The following is a 20,643-nucleotide window of genomic DNA, read 5'->3' as shown; positions in this document are numbered from 1 at the left end:
GGTCTGACCCGGTACTGCCGTTCTTATGTTCTTATATTTATTCCTCTTACTTCTATCAGATTTGTTACTGGTCTCATAACCTTCCTTATTATTTCTCACTTCCCTTGTAATTTCACACCAAATCCCTTCTGAGCTAGGCATAAAACCACATGTTGTGGGGTATTTACCCTGTACTTGCTTGGATAAATCTGGTCTATATAACACAAATCAAAATGCTAAATTACATTTAAGAAATAACTCTACTGTAGTTTTCTGAATAGTAGACTGTGGTGTAGATTTCAAAAAGCAGAGAATCTGTAATACCATTACAGAGTTCTATCTTCCCTTTTCTAATGCCCTTTTGAGGGCACAATGTGTTCTACTACGCTGTTGGAAGCTGGATAATGTGCAAAAGATCTGGGAATCTTTTCTCTATATTTCCTGAGGAATATTTGAAATTCCACAGAAACAAAGAGCATCATTATCTAAAACAATCTCTTTTCACACGCAGGAAACCTATTCCACAATGTTGCGATAGTTTTAGCAGAAGAAGTATTCATCTTTTGTACAATTTTGTTCTACCAGGAATAATTACTAACTAAAACTAAGCAGACTTAGTATTTTTTTTTTCAAAATCAATATTAAGCCTGCACTGTGGCATAATTGCCCATTTCCAAGGATAACATAACATGGATTCTGAAATATTTTAGTTACTGGTAAATAGTTCTCATCAACTAATTTCCCTTCTCTACTCCAGTCTAAGCCTGGCCAATGTTTAATTTTTACTGTGTCTTTATGATGTTCATGTAATTCATACAGATATTATGCACTGTTAGCTGCTATCCATATACTGCATAGTAAACAACGATTCTCTACTAAAACTCCGTTTACCTCGCTTATTAAAGACAAAATCTCTTATCCGTTATGTCATCTGACAATCTAGAAAGACTACATTATATCATTTTCACCAACACAGGGGAGTTTTTTTCATTCTCATGGCTCTGTCGTTCTATCCGTGGTTGAAAATGGAAGGTCCTTTAGGAAAAAGAATCTGGACTATTATTTTATTTCTGATAGTTTCTACTTTCAAAGGCATTCAGGATAACACATCTGACTTTGCACCATTCTGTGAAGGATCTTGTACTCAGTGGTGTATTGGTATGCAGCTATGATCAAAGCCCATATCTGTGTCTTGACTGTAGCTAAGGGTGGAATGCCTTTCTTTCCACACAGTATCTTTACCCAGGGTTAGTGATCTGTGATTAAGATAAAAATTTCCCCTAATAGATGTGAATGGAATTGAATTACTCCAAAAATAATGCTGAATGTCTCTTTTTCTATTTGAGATGAGTTCTTCTGGGTCTTTGATAATGATCTAGCAGCAAAGGCTATAGGCTCTCTTTCTCAGTTTTATGTATGTATAAAATGACAGCTCTAACCCCACAGGAACTATTCTGTTTTTCTTTTTCTTCCTCTGAAGCTTTAATTTTGCTCTTCATTCCAAACCTGTTTCAAATAATTTCACAACAGTGTAGACATTGGGTTGATTCATATCAATATGTTAGGAATTAATCTTCCATAATATTTTAGCAATGCCAAAGAAGATCTCAAATCTGAGACATTTTGGGATACGGTCATATTTGCTATAGTTAGTGGCTTTGTTTTCAAGGGAGGTCGCCTATCTGCATCTATGCTGTGCCCCAACAAAGCAATCTAATTCTGATAGAAAGCACAACTCTTCCCAGTGCTAAAACCATGTTTTCCAAGCTTTTCAGTACATCTTAGAGGTTCCTTACGTGTTTCTCTGGCTCTCGTCTTTTTCACCAATACATCATTCAATTAAAAAATGACACCATTTAATCTCTAGAGCACCTAATCTCCCCTCCGAAATGCTACAGACACACTGGCTACACCATATGGTAAACATTCATACCTGAACAACCATTGGTTATACATCCACAGTAAGGAAATGTTCAAAGATGGTTCTAATGCTGAACACATCCCTTAAACAGATGGATGGAGTTTTCCCTATAGACCCCTAAGTGAATCTGAAAAATCTCATTTATGAAAAACCTGGCCATAGCTGGTCTGCACATGTTTTGGACAGGTCAAATTTTACCACTTCTGACAAATGTGGCATTAGGACCAGATATAGATTAATCTCTTGACTGAGATTTTTGAGATTTTGTAATCTTCAGTTTTTGATACTTCATTTCTGGGAACACTGTAAATGCTCTTCATTCAGTGAACTCACCTGAGAAGTTAACTCTTGCACCATTAAAGGAATTTGTTCCGTATGACTGTCAGGTGTGCAGTTCAGAATAACAGAGTAATATCTTGCTGACTTCAGATCTGCTACAATTTTCTGTTTGACTTTTGGTGCCAGTAACTGTATGATATCATTTTGAATTATTTTTTCCAAAGTAGTGGTGTGTGTACATTTCTTGGGCAGCAAAGAATCCTGTGGCACCTTATAGACTAACAGACGTTTTGGAGCATGAGCTTTCGTGGGTGAATACCCACTTCCTCAGATGCATGTCTGATAGTGACATGCATCTGAGGAAGTGGGTATTCACCCACGAAAGCTCATGCTCCAAAACGTCTGTTAGTCTATAAGGTGCCACAGGATTCTTTGCTGCTTTTACAGATCCAGACTAACACGGCTACCCTATGATACTTGATTTCTTGGGCAGTGACTCTTCTTAGATGCTCCTGGAGTACAGCATCAAACTCAGCTATCAGCACCACAATTTTAAGGAAGTTTCCATTGTTTGGCACATACTGCTGATCTGAAGTGCCATGCAGTGCTAGGTTTTGGGTAGCAAGCATTCTCACAGTGGCAATGAGCCTTTTCAGGACATTTTGCCAGTAAACAGACTCTGATGCAATCTTCTCTTGATGCTGATCATCAATGGTGGCCATTAACCTTCATCTCGTCTCAAGCTCTTTTCACTCATGGAATGCTTTCTGGTGATTTGCTGCCTTCTCATGGGCATGCCAGATTTCTAGCCAGATTTTTCCAGTCCTTTGTTCCTGTAGACCCCTGGAATTCTGGAAGAGTTTGTAACAAAAACAGTATGCAGCATTTTGGGTTTTTGAGTACATAAGCCATGGCCTCTCCACTTTGTCACCATTGGGGATTTCACACCAGTAATGTGTTGGATGGAAACTTCTATTTTCATTGTTTTTGGGGAACATGAAGTTTTTCACTTGCTGTGGCCCATGCAGTACAAGGAAGTCCCCCAGGCTACTGCTCAAGTGGGGCCACAGTCCTGGATTATCTAGATTTAATGAACTAAACTCAGCGGCAGCTATTTCTTGTGCCTACACCACACTCTTGTCTGATCTACACTTTTCTTCAGGAATGTGCATGGTTACATGTATTTGAAATGGAGATATGGATGCTGCAATAGCTACCAGATCACCTGCACTCTGACAAACTGGAAAATCAGGCATCTCCTCACCGCTCACATCCTCACTTGGGCTGGAAGGCTCACCGCAAACATTTGTGTCTATGTATCTCAGGAGAGCTCCTTCCTGCTTAGATAGAAAAGCTTCCTTTCCTTTCTTTTTCTGAATGCTGCCCCAGAGGGGCGTTTTCTTCTTTCACTCATGACTGTTGTTCTGTGCCAGCTATAGCGGCTCTCGACACTCAGTTGAAGGGGACAAATAAGCAGGCTGGTAGCAGGGCCTGAGGGAGAGAAGATATCAGTGTCTTAAGGGCCTAACTGGCTCCTGCTACTTCAATTGACTGCCTGTTCTCCTCAGGTGGGTTCAGGGAAGCAGCAGGAAACAGGAAGCTCCCTGAGAAGCTGGAGTTAATCAGTGCAGGTACATAAGAGTCTCCTCCTTCTCTCTCTCCCTGCAGCTCCTGCTGCTTTCTGTTATTCCCTCTCTCCTTTTCTCCTGCCTGTTATGTCTCTTGTGCCCTCTTTCCTCCAGCACAGCACTCCACCATCTCTGTGCATCTAGAACAGAGAGAATACACCAGCACACTCTGGGTCCTTGTGTTCCCCCTGCCCTCCCACAGTCTGGCACCTGAGATGGCCACCTCAGTTCACCTCATGGTAAGGCCAGTCCTGGGATCACACTGGGACCTCATGTTCAGCTGATTATTCACCACAACCCCCAAGTCTTTTTCAGAGTCATTGCTTCTCAGAGTTTCCTGTCATGTAAGTATGACCAACATTCTTTGTTCCTAGATGTATGCATTTATATTTAGCTGTATTAAAACAATATGTTTGTTTGTACCCAGTTTACCATGTGACCATATCTCTTTGTATCAGTGATCTGTCCTTTTTATTGTTTACTATTCCCCCAATTGTGGTGTCATCTGCTAACTTTACCAGTGATGATTTTTTGTTTTCTTCCAAGTCATTGATAAAAATGTTAAATAGCATAGAGACAAGAACTAAACTTGTGGCACTCCGCTAGAAACACATGTTCAAAATAAATCTGTTTGCAGTTATAGTTTGAGACCAATCAGCCAGCTTTTAATCTGTTTAATGCATACCACATAAATATTGCATCATTCTAGTTTTTTAATTAGAATGTTGTGTAGTATCAAGTCAAACACCTTACAGAAGTCTATTACATCAACACTGTTACCTTGATCAATCAAACTTGATCTCTGTTTTTGATGAGATTACAAGTCAGATTGATGTGATCTATTTTCCATAAGCCCAAGTTGATTGGAATTGATTATATTACTCTCCTTTAATTTTTTATAAACCAAGTTACATTTCATCCACTGCACTATCTTGCCAAAGATCAATGTTAGACTGACAGGCCTATAGTTACCCAAGTCATCCTGTTTACCCTTTTTAAATATTGGCACAATATTATCTTCCAGTTCTCTGGAGCTTCTCAGTGTTCCAAGACATATAGAACATCATTAATGCTCCAGTGACTGTCACAGTCTGCTCTTTAAAAAACTCTGCTAGGATCAGTGTGAATTTAATGTTATGGTTAGTTTAAGTAATTTCAGTAATAAAGCCAAAATGTGGATAGCCTTTTACTGGGGCAGAGGTAGGCCCTCTGCAAACTCTATGTAAACTGAGAGGTAGGGCAAAGTCTTTTACATCCAGCAGGAAATTCAGATGATTGGGACCAAGTTCTCTGCTCTTGTCAAAGCATGGTTAGCATAGATTGGGGACAAAGGTGGCTTTATATCAACTTTGTGCCCCCCCCCAGATTTGGGGGCTGTCTGGATATCAGATCAGTCCTGGCATACATTAGAGTAGTCTGAAGGCTGCTCTAACTTAATCCTGGGTGCTGGGGATTACTGGAGACATCCTGGTTGTTCCACTTATTAATGCTGCTTCTCACACCAGGGACTGAGAAGCAGGACTGCAAATAATTACTATGTTGGCACTGTTACACAGGGATCCTCTTATGCCAGGGGACTCCTCAGGTAGCAATTTAAATTCACTTTCTGGCTACTCTGTACAGAATTTTGTTCTTTCTTTTTATTTAGTTTCTTTTACAGAACACACATCTTTCTGCTAGAAAGCAAGTTTTTGGAACCAAAACTAAACTAAGCACTTCTTTGGTCCTTATACTCCAATTTACCTATTATATGTGGAAAATATACCAGTTTGAGGGCCATCACTGAGCATTCCCAGACAGTTGGAAATCCTTACTTACTACTGTCTTTCATAGTATTTGCATGGGAGTACTGATCAGGTCTCCAAACCTGAGTCTGAATTTCTATTTCTTTTTTGTTAAATTGGAAAACTACCTTTCTCTTAGTCTTGCTCTTTTTTAACCAAGAATTCTCTTCTTCTTTTTTTTTTGAGGCTTTTGCTGCTTTTCACAATCCCACATTTGTCACCAGAGCCCTTATATTTTTCTATACCTGACGGGCAAACATAGACAGCACTTTTGGTCTGTATGACTTTTATTATAGAATGAGAGAAACATTAAAACAAGAAATAACTTGAAGACTCTAGGAAGCTGCACAGCATATATCTCCTCTATAATGTACCACATCAACACTGCCTCAAAAAATGACAGCTGCCTTGTGAAGACAAGGAGTTCCTAGAAATGCAGTGGGCAGAAAACAAAATCACAACACTTATATGCTAGCACACACAGACATTTGAATTTTCAAAGTTATCTATTAGCCATACTACACGATTAACCAAACTTCTCATTGGCAAAAGTTAAGACAAACACATATCCTAATAGTCAGGGGTGGCCAACCTGTGGCTCTGGAGCCACATGTGACTCTTCAGAAGTTAATATGTGGCTCCTTGTATAGGCACTGACTCTGGGGCTGGAGCTACAGGCACCAACTTTCCAGTGTTCAGGGGGTGCTCTCTGCTCAATCAATGGCTCTGCCACAGGCCCTGCCTCCACTCCACCCCTTCCTGCCCCATCTCCTGAGCCTGCAGTGCTGTTGCTTCTCCCCCCCAGAGTCTCCTGCATGCCACAAAACAGCTGTTTGGGATATGTGGGGAGGGGCTGCAGGTGGGTGGCAGGCACTGGGAGCGGGGGCGGGGGAGCTGATGGAGGGCTGTGGATGTTTTACTGTGGCTCTTTAGCAATGTACCTTGTTAAATGATGGCTCCTTCTCAGGCTCAGGTTGGCCACCCCTGCTAATAGTAATTAAAGAGAAACAGGATGCACCATGATTTGAAGATGAAACCTTTTGTCCTCAGGTGTAACTTGCCATGTGATTCTAAATAGCAGTCCTACAAGTCTCATGGAGGAAATGAAATTTACTCATCCCAGACTGTTAGATACCATCTTTGCCATGCAAAAATTCCTTTCTGAGTACCATGAATCCTAAGTGTTTGGTCTCACATATGTAATAGCTACAAGACCCAAAGTGTTTACTCAGATAAGTAATTTGGCTAAAGATAGATAGTGTAAGTTTTAGAGACCAATGAATGTGTAGTTTTGCCTTAATGAAAAAAGAGATTACAGTTTCAGAGATTCTAATCACCATACAAATACACAGCATTCTTAGATCTGCATATTCACATTTCTATAATCTCTTTCTTTAAAATGGTTCTTAGAAGCAAAATGAAAAGTACATACTTGAACAACCAAGCTATCAAGATTTTTTTGGTGTAGATAAGATCAAAGGATTTGCATTGCATATAATAAGGAATGAAAAGAAAAATACACTGACCTTTTCACAGTATTTTACAATAGGAAGCTGTTTGTCACAGAGAAAAAAAATCAATATTAACGTACAAATGTCAAACAAAATATTTAATGTTTACAATTCAAAAGAAGAAAAAAGATGTAGAGTATGAAATGCTTCTCATGCACGCACACACAAGAATGAACTAAAATTAGACTTAAATGTTTACAATATTAAATCAAAAGATTTTGTTATTTGAAATAAACAGGGAGGTAACCATATAAACCGTAAAGAAGATGTCCAAAGGATACATTAGATAGAAAATAGTTTTTATGAGTACTCTATATTCCTAGCTAATTCCTCTTTGCTGATAGTAATATTACAACACCTGAACCTGGTAAAAATTTTACAGGCCAATTCAGAGAACAAGAATGAAACTTTTTTTTTAAAGTTAAGCCCCAGTAAAGAACCCCTTTAAAAGCTACCATAGATTGTAAAACGTTATAGACCTTTCTAATCTCCTAGCATGAATAATAACTATAGTCCTATCCTGAAAGTCCTCATCACATGAAATTTCCACTGAAGTTAATGAAAATTCCATGGAAGAAAGGCTTGAAGTATAGTGTTCTAAGTTTCATTTGTTAGCAACCACAAAACCTACACTGGATCCAAGAAAGCAGAATATTGACTTTTTGCAGTCTGATACCCTTTATGGAGTCAATTAGCCAGCCGTAGGGACTGTCGAGCAACAGAATCGGTGTCCTCCATGCAGAAGATGAAGAAGTTATTTATGTGATGTACAGAAGCCTCTCACCTTGTGTAATGGAGTCCAGGAAAGCCGTACTGAGCTTAGGCAGGAAGGGGAGGGAAGCCTCGACTGTTTGCAGGCAAGCAGCTCAGCCACTCCCACAAACAGCTGCCAGAGCTGTCTATCATGGAGCCAGGCACTTAAAGCTGTGTCCAATAGAGGAAACAAGGCTTACTATAAAGGAGAGTGTGCAGAGAAGCAGGAGGCAAAAAGGCTTGGGACTGTGTGATGTGCTGCCTGCCCCGCACTGATGTGCAATGGGTTAATAGAGCCATAGGGATGTTGCACAGGAAGCAACAAATTGGAGAGGGGCTGCAAGGAGCAGCAATCAGGGCCCAGTGGGTCCACATAAGAACTGCAGGGCAGAGCTCAAGGAGGGAGGACTGGATGCCTTGAAGGTGGAAGGAAGCTAGCACCCTGGACAGAGCAGTGCTAGGCATGAACATGAGAGTGAGAGGGGGCTCCTGGCTGGCTGCTAGGACTGGCATGCTGAGGCCCTGAGATAAAGACGAAGAAAGTGCTGGGGCTGCTGGAAAGTGGCCTAGGGAAATGTACTGAGGAGTTGGAGGAGACACAGCATGTGGCTGCCATCTACAGGGTCAGTGGGCTAGGACCCAGAGACGTGGGTGAGTAAGGATACCCTCCCTCACTCTCCATTGGGGAAGTGGCTGGATAGATGACTGCAGGTCCCCCAAAAGGGGAGAACGCTCTCAACTGAAAGTCTCAAGAAATCTCAAATTATGTTTTAAACAACTTCTTATACTGTCCCTATGTAAAATATGAAGTGACACTCAAATTCCTGTTCAAAATGTTTTAGAGTTATCTATAATGAACACGAAGAAGACTGAATAAATGCTAGAAATTTCTTTGGGAAAGTCTTCTGTCTATTCATAAGCAATAAGAATTAGAAGCCAAATTCAACATGGGTTTAGATCAGGGATCTCAAATTCAAATCATCATGAGGGCCACATTGGCCCGAGGGCTGCATCACTGACACCTTTTCATATAAATATACAAAAGCCCGCCCCCTCCCCCCCATCTCCAGCCCCTCTCTAACTCCATCCCTTCCATGAGGCCCCATCCCTGCCCCACCTCTTTCCACCCCTTCCTTGCCCCCATTCCAACCCCTTCCCCAAATCCCGTCCTGGCCCTGCCTCTTCTCTGCCTTCTCCCCAGAGCATGTGGCTTCTGTCTCCTCCCTCTTGAAAAGCGCTAAGTACCGCCAAACAGCTGTTTGGCAGTAGGAAGCACCTGGAGGTAGGCAGAGGAGCAGGGACCCAGTGCACTGATGGAAGAGGGGTAGCGGGTGAGGGGAGCTTGGCAGCTGCAGGAAATAACTCCGGAGGGGCGGGGAGGTTGGCAGGCCGCAGCAAATAACTCTGAGCGATGTGTTTGAGACCCCTGGTTTAGATGGACACAGAATCACAGCAAATTTGGCCCCCAAAACCTAAAGGCTGGATAAAACCCCATATTTTCAAAATCTAACATGAATTAATTGTTACCACTTTATATATCCAGCAGTTAAATCTCCAAGATAATCATTACAATATATTAGTACATTGAATTATATGACGTTACATGAAAGAAAATTCTCAACAAAAATGAGTCTTTTAAAGCCTGCTAGTCCTAAATATGATTAAGGTGTGCTTTTTCTATTAGGACAGAAAAGGAGCAGCAAATTACCCACAGCACCTGCAAACTGAACAGCAAACCCATTTATTGACCATGTAAATTGCCTCAGAGCAGTAGGAGACATCTCAAGTTTATTCATGTTATTTACAAGAGTAAATATCAAGAAAATAAGGCTCTTATTTACATGAACTCCCAAGTGGTAACTGCATAGAACACTGAAAATAATCACACTGTCAGCTCACTCTGTACAACAGATTGTTTCTAATCTATAACTTATCTAACATAGCTAATAATATCTGACTTGTAGTGTGCAGGATAAAACTGATTTCTAAAGTTAGAGTCAGACTCTTCCACCAGAGTCTGACTGAAGATGAAAAATTAAGATCTACTTTTCATGGAAGCAATTTAAAGCAAGTTCACAAGATTATTTTTATAGTCCGAACAAGTATTTTGAACACTAGTTTTCTTGAGCCAAAGGAAAGCAGCAGGAACTTTGGTCATCTTTTAAAAGAAGGGAAAAAACATAAGCGTGCTTCATTTCTGATTAGCACAATGGAAAATTAATCCTGCCTGTGTCATGATACAATGCTAGGCATTCAAATCACATAAAAAACTCATTTTACCATCTATTACAAAGCTTATCAAGTTTAGAATGGTACTGTATTATTAGCCAATCTGTAAAAAGAATCGTCACATCCAGAAAAAAGAAAAATGATTAGTTTTAAAAACTATATCTTGTCATATAAACCAAGCGGTAAAAGAATTTTGTTTGAAAATGCAACCTAGCTGATTTTTGTCCTAATTAAAACACCTGCATGAGGTGCATAAAAATGTGTCTGGACCATTTTCCATACCTTTTCCTTATTTTTCTTTTAGTAAATTTATGCTCATGACAGATATTGTTTGACTGTCCTGAAGATCAAAGTGCTCTATTTATAGGGTATGTATGTAGATAGTGTAAGATCCGCATCCCCGCTCTTATGCTTTGTAAAAGTGCTGGAATGGTGTTGAGTGGCTCTAAAAGCCCCATGTCTAACTGGGGGAGAAACTGTGGATGAGCACTGTAAGGCTGCTTCCTGACTGCCCCTTCCCAAGCTCCAGAATAGGGACCATGTTATGTATGGTGTTAGCCAATAGGGACATACGGGGCTTGATGGAGGTGGTGCATGCAACACTGTGGTGATTCCAGGCAGCACAGTGTGGCTCATAGAGTAGCCTGGGAAGGCTACAATAACTTAGACAGATCCCCAGGGCTTTTTAAGTTAAACTCGGTTTCCAGATCAGCCCAGAATGAGTAGAGCACAAAGCTAATTTAAAGCCTTCTTAACCTACCCATCCCCCGGTCTGCAAGTTCTTAGATTCATAGCACAGGATCTCACCCCAAAACTTTATGTTCTTCAGGACAGTGTCTTTGTGTACAGTAGCACATTGTGAGTATTACTGGAATACATGTATATTATAATAGATAAATATAAATAATAAAAATTAATCTCTGCAGAACAGGGTAGTGTGCATACTATGGTGTATAATATGTACACTTACTGTATAGGCAGTAAGACCACAAAGACCATTTCCAAAGAAGAGACAATAATGCACATTTTCTATTGCCATTCAATCTTTGACCTTCCAGTTGAGATGGAAAACAATGTTCCAATTAGCACAGATTGGGGTGGGAATAGTTTTTGTGATGCTGACATCAAGTCCTCTAGGGACTGAGACTAACAATTTATTTCACATAAACCAGTCTTTAGATAGAAATGACCTTTGGTCACTAGCATGAACTAGGAACCAATAAATGAAAAGCTCTCTAGCCCATTTCCAATTTCTAGAGCCACTTATCCACTCTTTTTTCCCTCCAAATAATTAAGCAAAACACAATTTTTGAAGGTCCTTTTCAAAAAATATTGTCTTAGAAAGTATTTGCATCATGCCTTATGTGCATTCAGAATCTATACATTATCACTTTTGTTCTGAATCTGAATTAGTGTGAATGTGAATCATCACTTTGGAAAGAAAATAGGAAAGGTTACAAAATATGTTAATACAGACAATAATATTAATGCATGTATTAGGTTCCTAAAAATAAATCTAAAGGCTTTCAGTGGTTTGGTCTAATGGCTCAGTATTTCCATAATGTTTAATGACTGAGAGCCAGATTGTGCAAGGTACTGAGTGCCTTCAGACTGTTTAGCATTTCCCAGGAGCTTGTTTGTTTCCTTGTGTGATCAATTTCTGAGTTTGAGTTACAAATTTTGAGGTATATTTCATTAAAAAAAAAGACATTGCAATGTTTGAATTCAGTGTTGTTGGACTGGGATACCATTATTTCATATTTTGCATTGCTACAGGTTGAAATTGGGAGACAAATGATAAAGAGGTTGAGAAAGTTGGAACAACCATTGTTCCTTTTCCCCCCCCATTTCAACATTGAATTGACTTAGGTTCACATGCACAGATTTCTACACAAGCATATAGAGAGTATTTAATTGAGAGCACACTATTATTTCAGATATCAGACAGAGGTACAGGGTCACTTCTGTCTATGTTCTTATGTCAACACAAATATTTTCAACAAGGCTAATTCAAGAGAGTACAGGAGTAATGGTTGTGTAGTGCGGCTCGGCCGCGGTTTGTCCTTTGGCGGGGCTGTGGGGTACCCCACCGCCTCGCTCTAGTCCGCAGGCTGATGGGTCCACTGTCCTGGGGAATAGTGCACACTCGATTAGGGGGGTTCAGACCCTGGGCAGGGCTGAGTCACTAGTCTGAAACAGCTCAGGCCCTAGGTCAGGGCAGGATGACAAACACTGATGCCGAACGCTCAGGCCCTCAGGCAGGGCTGAGCAGTAATAATCTAAAGCCTGGCCCTAGGTCAGGGCGGGGCAACAAACACTAGGTCAGAATGCTCAGGCCCTCAGGCAGGGCTGAGCAGTAGTAGTTAGGTAGCAGCCCAGGCTCTAGGTCAGGACGGGGCAGCCTGGGACTCAGGCCTTTCAGCAGGGGCTGAGTCAATAATCAGTTAGCAGGAGGTCCTAGCCTCTCCAGGCCAGGGAAAAGGGGGAGTTTGCCACCCAAGGTGTGGGTGGCAGGGGGGACACAGGCCCTCCCACTCCATTGAGTCCCAGCCCGGGGCCCTAGTAGCGGCAGAAACTCGCTGCTGTCAGTGGGGATCCTGGCCGCAACACACAGACATTGGCTCTGGCTCTGGCTCTGACTGGGGTCGGCTGCCCCCGGGCTACTTCCATATTCCCCCTCGTCGGGTACCTGAGTCGTCGTAGCATCACCGGCGGTCTCCAGCACCATCGGTTCTTATGGATAAGTTGCCGATGGTAGGCTCAGCGGCTCCTCGGGGTAGCTGGCAAGAGGCAGGCTCGGCCCTTCCTCGGGGTAGCTGGCATGGGGCAGACTTAGCCAGTCCTCCTTGAGGTAGCGAGTGCGGGGCAGGCTCGGCCAGTCCTCCTTGGGGTAGTGAGCGTGGGGCAGGTTCGGCCAGTCCTCCCTGGGGTAGCGAGTATGGGGCAGGCTCGGCTGGCCGAGTGTGAGCTCTGGTTGGCAGGCGGACGCAGACGTCTGGTCCCTGTGGTGGCTGGGCCTCGACTGAGCTCTGCAGGAGTCCTTTTATACTTCCGGGTCTGCTCCGTGACCTCTGAGGGGCAGGCGCAGGACCCAGCGGCTCCGCCCACAGTGGTGGTAGGGGAGGTTCGTCCCTCAGCGGGGCTGTGAGGTATCCCACCGCCTCGCTACAGGCCTTCTCTATTTCAGAATGTCAGCAAAACAGTGTAGATGAAAAACATTGCCACATTGTATAATACTGTCTTACACTATCCTTGACATTTATATTTTGCTTTTTTGAGCATATAAAATGTGCATTAGCACAAGATGTCCCTTCTAGTTGCCAACAGATTCTAATGGAACATAGAATATTGCCTCTAATCACAAAGGGCAAAATTGTGTCCTTCCCTGTGGGAGAGGGTGAAAGAAGCCTTGTGTTCTTGCACATGATATGAACACAACTGTGTGAGGAAGTGCTGTGTCCTACTCCCTGCTAGTGTCTCCAAGGATACCAGCCTCATATTCCCCTACTTGTCTCCAATGGGCTGCTGCAGAATGGGGAAAATGCTGCAGCCTTTCCCAGCTGACACAAGTACCCCGGCACCCTTCCTGGCAATCCCCACAAATTATCTCTAATTTATCTGCACTCATCCAAAATATCTTTAGTTACAAAAAACAAAATCTAGCCTAGAACTACTCATTTCATTCTGACACCTAAGTGCTTAGCCTTAAGACTGAGCAAAACATTCACAACAAAACCATTTCACCCAAGATTTTCACATTTCATTTCAAATTTATCGAAGTTGTCTGATTTTGTGGAAAATCTGCACATTTTTTACTGTTGTTTTCTTGACAAGAGGATAGATTCAGAACAATATGCCTCATTTTGCTCAACATAGTTTTTAGAATGCATATAATTCACTTTCATTTATATTAAGTTTTTACTGAAACAGTTTAAAAATTTTACATATTTGAATGATCAAATTTAATAAAAAGCAGCATTTCTGTACCGTGAAATGGTACAAAACAAAGTTGAGACTATTAGTTCACGACATTTGGTTTAAAAAAAATAAATATTTTTGAAAATCACTCCTCAGTACTCAGGCCCCAGCATTAAAGAGCTCTAAAACATATTTTTACACAGAAATGTACTATGTTTGATGTTTGTGTGTTTGGTTTTTATATTTTACCTCATAAAAACAGTTTCCATATGGATAATTTTTTTTATGAATTGCATATAAGATACAAAAATAATGAGTTAATTCTTTTTAAAATACTCAGTTTTCATTATTATTATTTTATTTATTTATTTGTTTGTTTGTTTTGCTGAACAAAAAGAACTCAGGAGAGTAAATCCTTTATAGGTGGGTTGATTTTCACCCTTGTGAATTATATGCCTCTTCGTGCCTCAATTGCTTAAAAATACTAATGTGGCACCACCATTATAAAGCAAAGTTAGGACAAGTTCACTAGATACAGATTATTCAAACACTATGATGCAGCTCCTGGTGGCTTGATTTTCCAAGAATCATTCCCATAACATTTGGAATGAAAAGCAGAAGCCTTTGCTTTGAAGAAGAAAACATTAACAAATATTATGTCAATTGAGCAGAATGTAGTGGGTTAATTGCCCTTTTATCTCATTTTATGAAGCCATGAAACACATTTTTGTCCTATTTACCACAATGTAGCAGTCCCTCTGAATTTCTATAAAAAAAGGTGCATATATGGGTTTTGTTGAAGTGATAATAAAGTACCTTGCTTGTTACTCTTTTTTAAATTTTCAGCTGAAGCAATATTACAAATCATCAGTTCTGTGCCAGCCAGTTGGTAGCACCTAATCAGCCAGGTAATAATTTACACAGTGATCTTGAGGTGAGCACACCCTATTCAATGCATCTGTCAAAGTTAGAATCAGGACTCACAATTTGTCAGACCACTCTGTTTATTAGCGCAGCGCTCCGCCAATAACATTCAGAATATGTGAGTGGCCATGCAAGGCCCAAACAGTCTTATTTATACAGATAAAAGAGCGGGAATTAGACAAAGGGACAAAGAAAGCAAAACAGGAAAATTCACCTGGGGCACAGCATGCATATCCTATTTCCTTACTAACTGTTATCGATTTAAGGCTAATACTTCACCAATTGCCCTTAAACGGTGCAATTGTTCTATGTTAATGTCTGTATTCCTGACACCTGGATTGCAGCATTCCAACAGTTTTGCTTAAAGGTACAGACAGCATTTCTTTAATCCTTTCTATTCTTACTATATAATTCATTCTACTTTCACAATCCCTCCTTTTGGTCAGGCGTACGCCATGACCAACCCTTACTGAGTTCCACAAATTAACAGTTCCTTATCTCTTAGTTCATCAGCGATATTCAAAATCATCATATTAGCACTCTGTTTTGGGGCAGTCATCTGGGTGAAACAATTCTGTATACAACAGGAGATTAACTGAAAGCATACAAAAATCACTAAGATTCCAAACAGGATAGTTAGGGCTCCCTGAAACAACCAGTTTCCTATGCCAGAGAAATTGAACAGGTTACTTAGCCACTTCCATAAAGAACTCGACTCTTCATGGGGAAGATATGTGATTTGTTCTAAGTGGCTATAGCGATCTATTACCTCATTGGTATTGTATAAACATACAACATTGTTTTCCAGTGAGAGCACAGGTCCCTCCTTTGGCCGCCAGCACTATGTCCAATGCCTGATGGTTCTGGAGGGCCACCTGTCCAATCGCCCCTGTTTCTTTGGCCAGGGCTCTTAAACTTTCTCTGGTTTTATTTGCCATTATTTAACTACTTAGGAGCCTTTTTTTGCCTGGTGTATTGCTCCCCCAAGTGGGATAAAGGAACTGCCAATAGCCTCTTCCAGGTGTCATGACTGTTCCATATTGTGTTAAACGGACAAGGTCCTCCAGTGAGGTCTGGGGAATTGAGTGGGATAGCCAGGACAGGAACACCAGTTTGAGAGTGGGCTGGGATGTGGCTGCAGACCCAGCATTTAGAAATAATAAGGGTCTGAGCTATCCACACATGCTGCTGGATAAAAGAATTGTCATTGTGGACTCCCCAGACCTTAAGATACCAGCAGCCGAAGAACAGGCACCACCAGAGGCGCATGTTGAAGGCAGGGCCCTTCTGGTTCTGACAACCTCAACTGAGGGAACTGCCGTCACAGTTTTATGTCCACCAGGCAGCAGGCGCTAAGCTCACTACTGCTTCTTCTTGGGCCTTGCTTTATGTAGTCATCTGCTTCTGGCAACCCTTACGAGAGCGTAGATTGTAAGTTATTGCAGGCTGTTCCTATACGTCTTCTTCTGGAGTCAAAAAAATTGACTCTGTGTGGTCCTGAGGTGGTGGTTGGTTCACTGGGGGTGGTGCATTCTTACACTGCGAAGCATGTATCCACTCTGAGATGCCAGACAGTTTAACAGCTGTCCCTTGACTCTGGCTGTAACAATGGCCTTCGCACCTTGTCTTTTCCTGATGCATACATTCCTCATTCACACAAACAGATTGAGAATACAAACAGTAGTATTTTATATAGAACAAAAAAAAACATTGCAAATTAAACCTTGCTAAGTTTTACAATTGATAACTAAGACAATTTACACTGAGACCCAGGCCTTCAATGTTTCTCTAATTTACTTAACACAGACACAATAGAGAATCCTGTCTCTTACTACCTAAATCTTAAAACAAAGAGTTAGAACGGGCCTAATTTGTAATGCATATGGGAAAACAGAATCTTATAGTCCCAGAGGGTCATTTCTTTCTGGTATTTAAAAAAAGGTGGCTAGCAGGATGAAATCAAATTATACTGTAATTCTTATGGGACATTATAAAATCCTGCTCCTACATATCCCCCTTTTGACACTAAGATTATTAATCGCCAGTGTCACTTCTTATTTAGTCCATGTAATAGAAAATACTGGGAGATGATTTGGGCCTGTGGCTTTAGCTTTACATACATTTGTTTTATCCACCAGCACATTTTAAACATTTCAATTAAACACATACAATTTAAAACCAAAAACAATTAGGGGTAGTAACATTAGTGTGCCAGTAGTTGTGGGAGACCATCCAGAAAATATGTTGTACCAATGGTAAGCTGTTATGCTTTTCTGCAGTGGCAATTCTTAACATGTCCCCATTTGCGTGTATAATATGAATAGTCCAGTTTTCCACATTTTTTTTTTTTTTTTTTTTTTAGGAACCATGTTACCTTTTTACCTTTTAACAGATGATTGGTAACTGTTTGCCATTCAATGCCAAGATTGATAGAGAACTCAACTAAATCAGTGCTTACAGTAAGCGGAGACTTTTTTGGTGTTGTTGTTGTTGTGGCAAATAGTAAATGTGATTATTGGTAAACACAGTACTTACATTACATTTACATTTGTCTTCTGGTAAGTTGCTAACACTTTTTAAACACTTTTCCCCAAGAATTAACACATACACATAGTCCATTATACAGTACTTTGGATTATCTGAAAGACAAAAAGAACATTTTTCTACCCCTTTTGGGGTGGCATTGATTATTGCTTAAAGATTCCATTCTTTTACAAATACCCTTCCTGACTGCAGGCAAAACAGAGGAATTACCCCCATATTTTCTTGTGGTTTTTTGTTCTATAGGCAGGCCAGGTTTTAATGGGTTCTACTTTTTAAGGGTTATGCAAAAATTATTCCACTGTTTAGTTATTAAATTCATGAGGTGGTGTACCTCAAGTTTTGCCTCTTATATAGCAGACCAAGTTTGTAATGTTTTTCCTGCTGTGTTAAGCTTTAAGTTTATTTACAGGTAATAGCTGGGAAGCATCAGTACCATATTACTTTAAAGGATTTTTTCAAAAATCATACACACTACAAGTTGTTACAGGGGTACTTACTAACATTAAAGTTATTTTAATGTTTAATATTAACAGTAACATTAGCATCAAATTTATAAAAGGTATCTTGTTATACCGTGCCTTTTATGTAGGCAGTTTGTGTGCTGACCAGGTATGTTCTTTATTTGCAGCTTCTTTTGTGCTGGTAGTTCTCACCTTTCTTTATCAGTTAGGTAATTTGCATCAACACAGGCTAGGCTTTTGGATTCAAAGCCATCAGCAGAGCTCAGAGACTCTGTCTTAACACACAGGGATCTGAAAAAGAAAACACAGCCTATTGCGGCTCTTTTTGGAGCTCTAATAGGATTTTAGTTCAGCAGCATGTTTCATTTGCATTTTTTTTTAACATCCCTTTCTACAATATACGCTGCACATGTCCTACGGAAAATGCACATTCTTTCTATACTATAACTTTTCAAAAACTTTAGCCATATTAATTTTTACATAAGGTATAACTGTTCCTTTTGTTCTTACAGAGTTTTCATGTATTCTTATCAAAGTGACAGTCTGATTCCACAGAGCCATTTTAAGGCTCAGTGTTTTTAATATTGCTTCTTTTTGTTTTGTGCACCTCACCTCTGCTGTTGCTTCAGAGGGTCACTGTTAATTTCTTATTCTTTCACTACAGCTCTTATTTGCTATTGTTACAAAAAAACAAAACAAACAAACAGACTCCAGAATCTTTACCTATTCTCCTGATTTTGACTGCCCTATTGCAGCCATGACTTGGTCTTTATTTAAAAACATTTTAATTTTTGTAAAGAATCAAGTTACCCCTTAAGGGTTAAATGCTAAATCCCAAAGCCAAACAACACTAATTACCTGTGTCTTGCAAAAAGGTCTGTCAGTTTTGCAACTTTAAATTAAAGAGTCAAATGAATTTTTAGTGGCATTAAAAACAAAAACAAAATCAATTTATCTTACACCTACAAAACAGTAGTGTTACAAACCAGATGTGCTGGTTTAGATTCTTAGAACTTTACATATTTTCACAGACATAGATACATACACATTTTCTTTTCCTTAACATTCCTTTACACTGTTTTGTTTTTACATAGCTGTATATATATATGGATTATTTACAGGCACTCTTCTGGAAAAGGGCCCATTTCCCTTCAGAATGGCTGCAAAGAAACCAAGAATTCTCTCTCTTTAACATGGTCCTCTTTTAACATTTTCACAAAGTTTAACTGCTTAATTCTCTCCAGCCTCTGTAGAGTTAACTTTTCACTCTCTTTACTTAAATCACTTGTTTATGTCCCAAAATGACACCTTTATCACCTCAGATTTCACCATTTTAAGTATTGTTCCAGGGGTTCATGCCTGCACTTACTGCTTTTCTTACTTCTAACACTATTCCATTAGGGCTTTCAACCTGTTTTTCAGTTTCTTTATCTGTTGCCTGCCTGCTTTTCTGGGCCCGATCCTGCTTTTTTTTTTTTTTTCTTCCTCCAATGAACCGTTTGTGAGTGTTATTGTGGTCACTTCACAATTTTGAAAGAAATGTTCAAGGAAAGGGACCAGGAAGGGTGGGGGCTAGTTGAGGAGCTCCCCCCGCCCCCAGCCTTGCTGAATTGGTAGTGGGACACTATAAAGAATCAGTTTCTGAGGCAGACAACAAAGGGGAACAGAACAAGGGACTTTTTGTCCTTTTTACAGTGAGATGGGAGTATGAAGGGGTTTGGATCGATCCGGGGTTTGGAGAACGGGGTAAAGGGGAGCGCTCGGTCTAGTGGTGGGAGAGGAGACTTTTAATAAAGCTTTTAACTTATTATTTGAATAATTGAGAGAGGCCAGTTTTGATTTTGTCCACCTATGATTTGCCTCTTGCCACCACTGCATGAAACAATTAACCTCTCCTTTAGCAAATTTAGTTTTAGGTTGGCCGAGTTTGTCTTTTAAGACGTCCACTCAGTCTTTGTTCCAAGATTTTAACAGTGGCCACTGAGTTTTGGGATCCCCTTGAGTTAGCCTAGACCATTTTCCCAGAAATTTACAGGAGTCTGGACCTTTTTTACAGGAGTCTGGACCCATCCTAAATACATAAAATGAGCCGGCGTTCATTTAGGGAACTGTCCCGACTTAGACGTCTGGTTACCAGTACAGGAGGACTTTCACACACCAATCACACAAGAAGGAAATTCAGGTTCGTCAGAGCGATGCCTGCTGCAACACACAAAAGGAGCCCACAGGCTACTGCCTCAATTGCCCTTGCTTTCACACTAAGGGTTTTACCCAAGGTGTGGTGCGGCTGCAATTGTGCAGATTTCACTCACTCAGACCGCGGGGACAGGAACCCCTTGGTCGGCCGATCCCCAGACAGAGACGGCACCCAGACTCAAACACTCCACAAGAGGACAGATAGACACAGAGACAGGACAGTCCTCAGTCCGGACAAAACACAGAAATAATTACCTGACCAGATTCCTGATGTCAGATCCCGGGATCCCTACCAGAACAGAGTGGGAACCAACAGGTTCGATGGCGTAGACCTCACTGTGGCTGTGCGCCTTTCCGCTCTAGTAGAGGACCGCTTGGGCCAAATGCCCAGGTGCCGGCTGCCACGGTCATCCTACAAAAACAGTCAGGAATCACACAGCCTAAGTGAAGACGGTTGCCATCTCGGTGGAACCTCCAAATTGTCAAAGTTAGAATCAGGACTCACAATTTGTCAGA

The sequence above is a fragment of the Gopherus flavomarginatus genome, chromosome 1 (assembly GCF_025201925.1).
Source record: "Gopherus flavomarginatus isolate rGopFla2 chromosome 1, rGopFla2.mat.asm, whole genome shotgun sequence".
Lineage (NCBI taxonomy): Eukaryota > Metazoa > Chordata > Testudines > Testudinidae > Gopherus > Gopherus flavomarginatus.
This window is presented reverse-complemented; position numbering follows the sequence as displayed.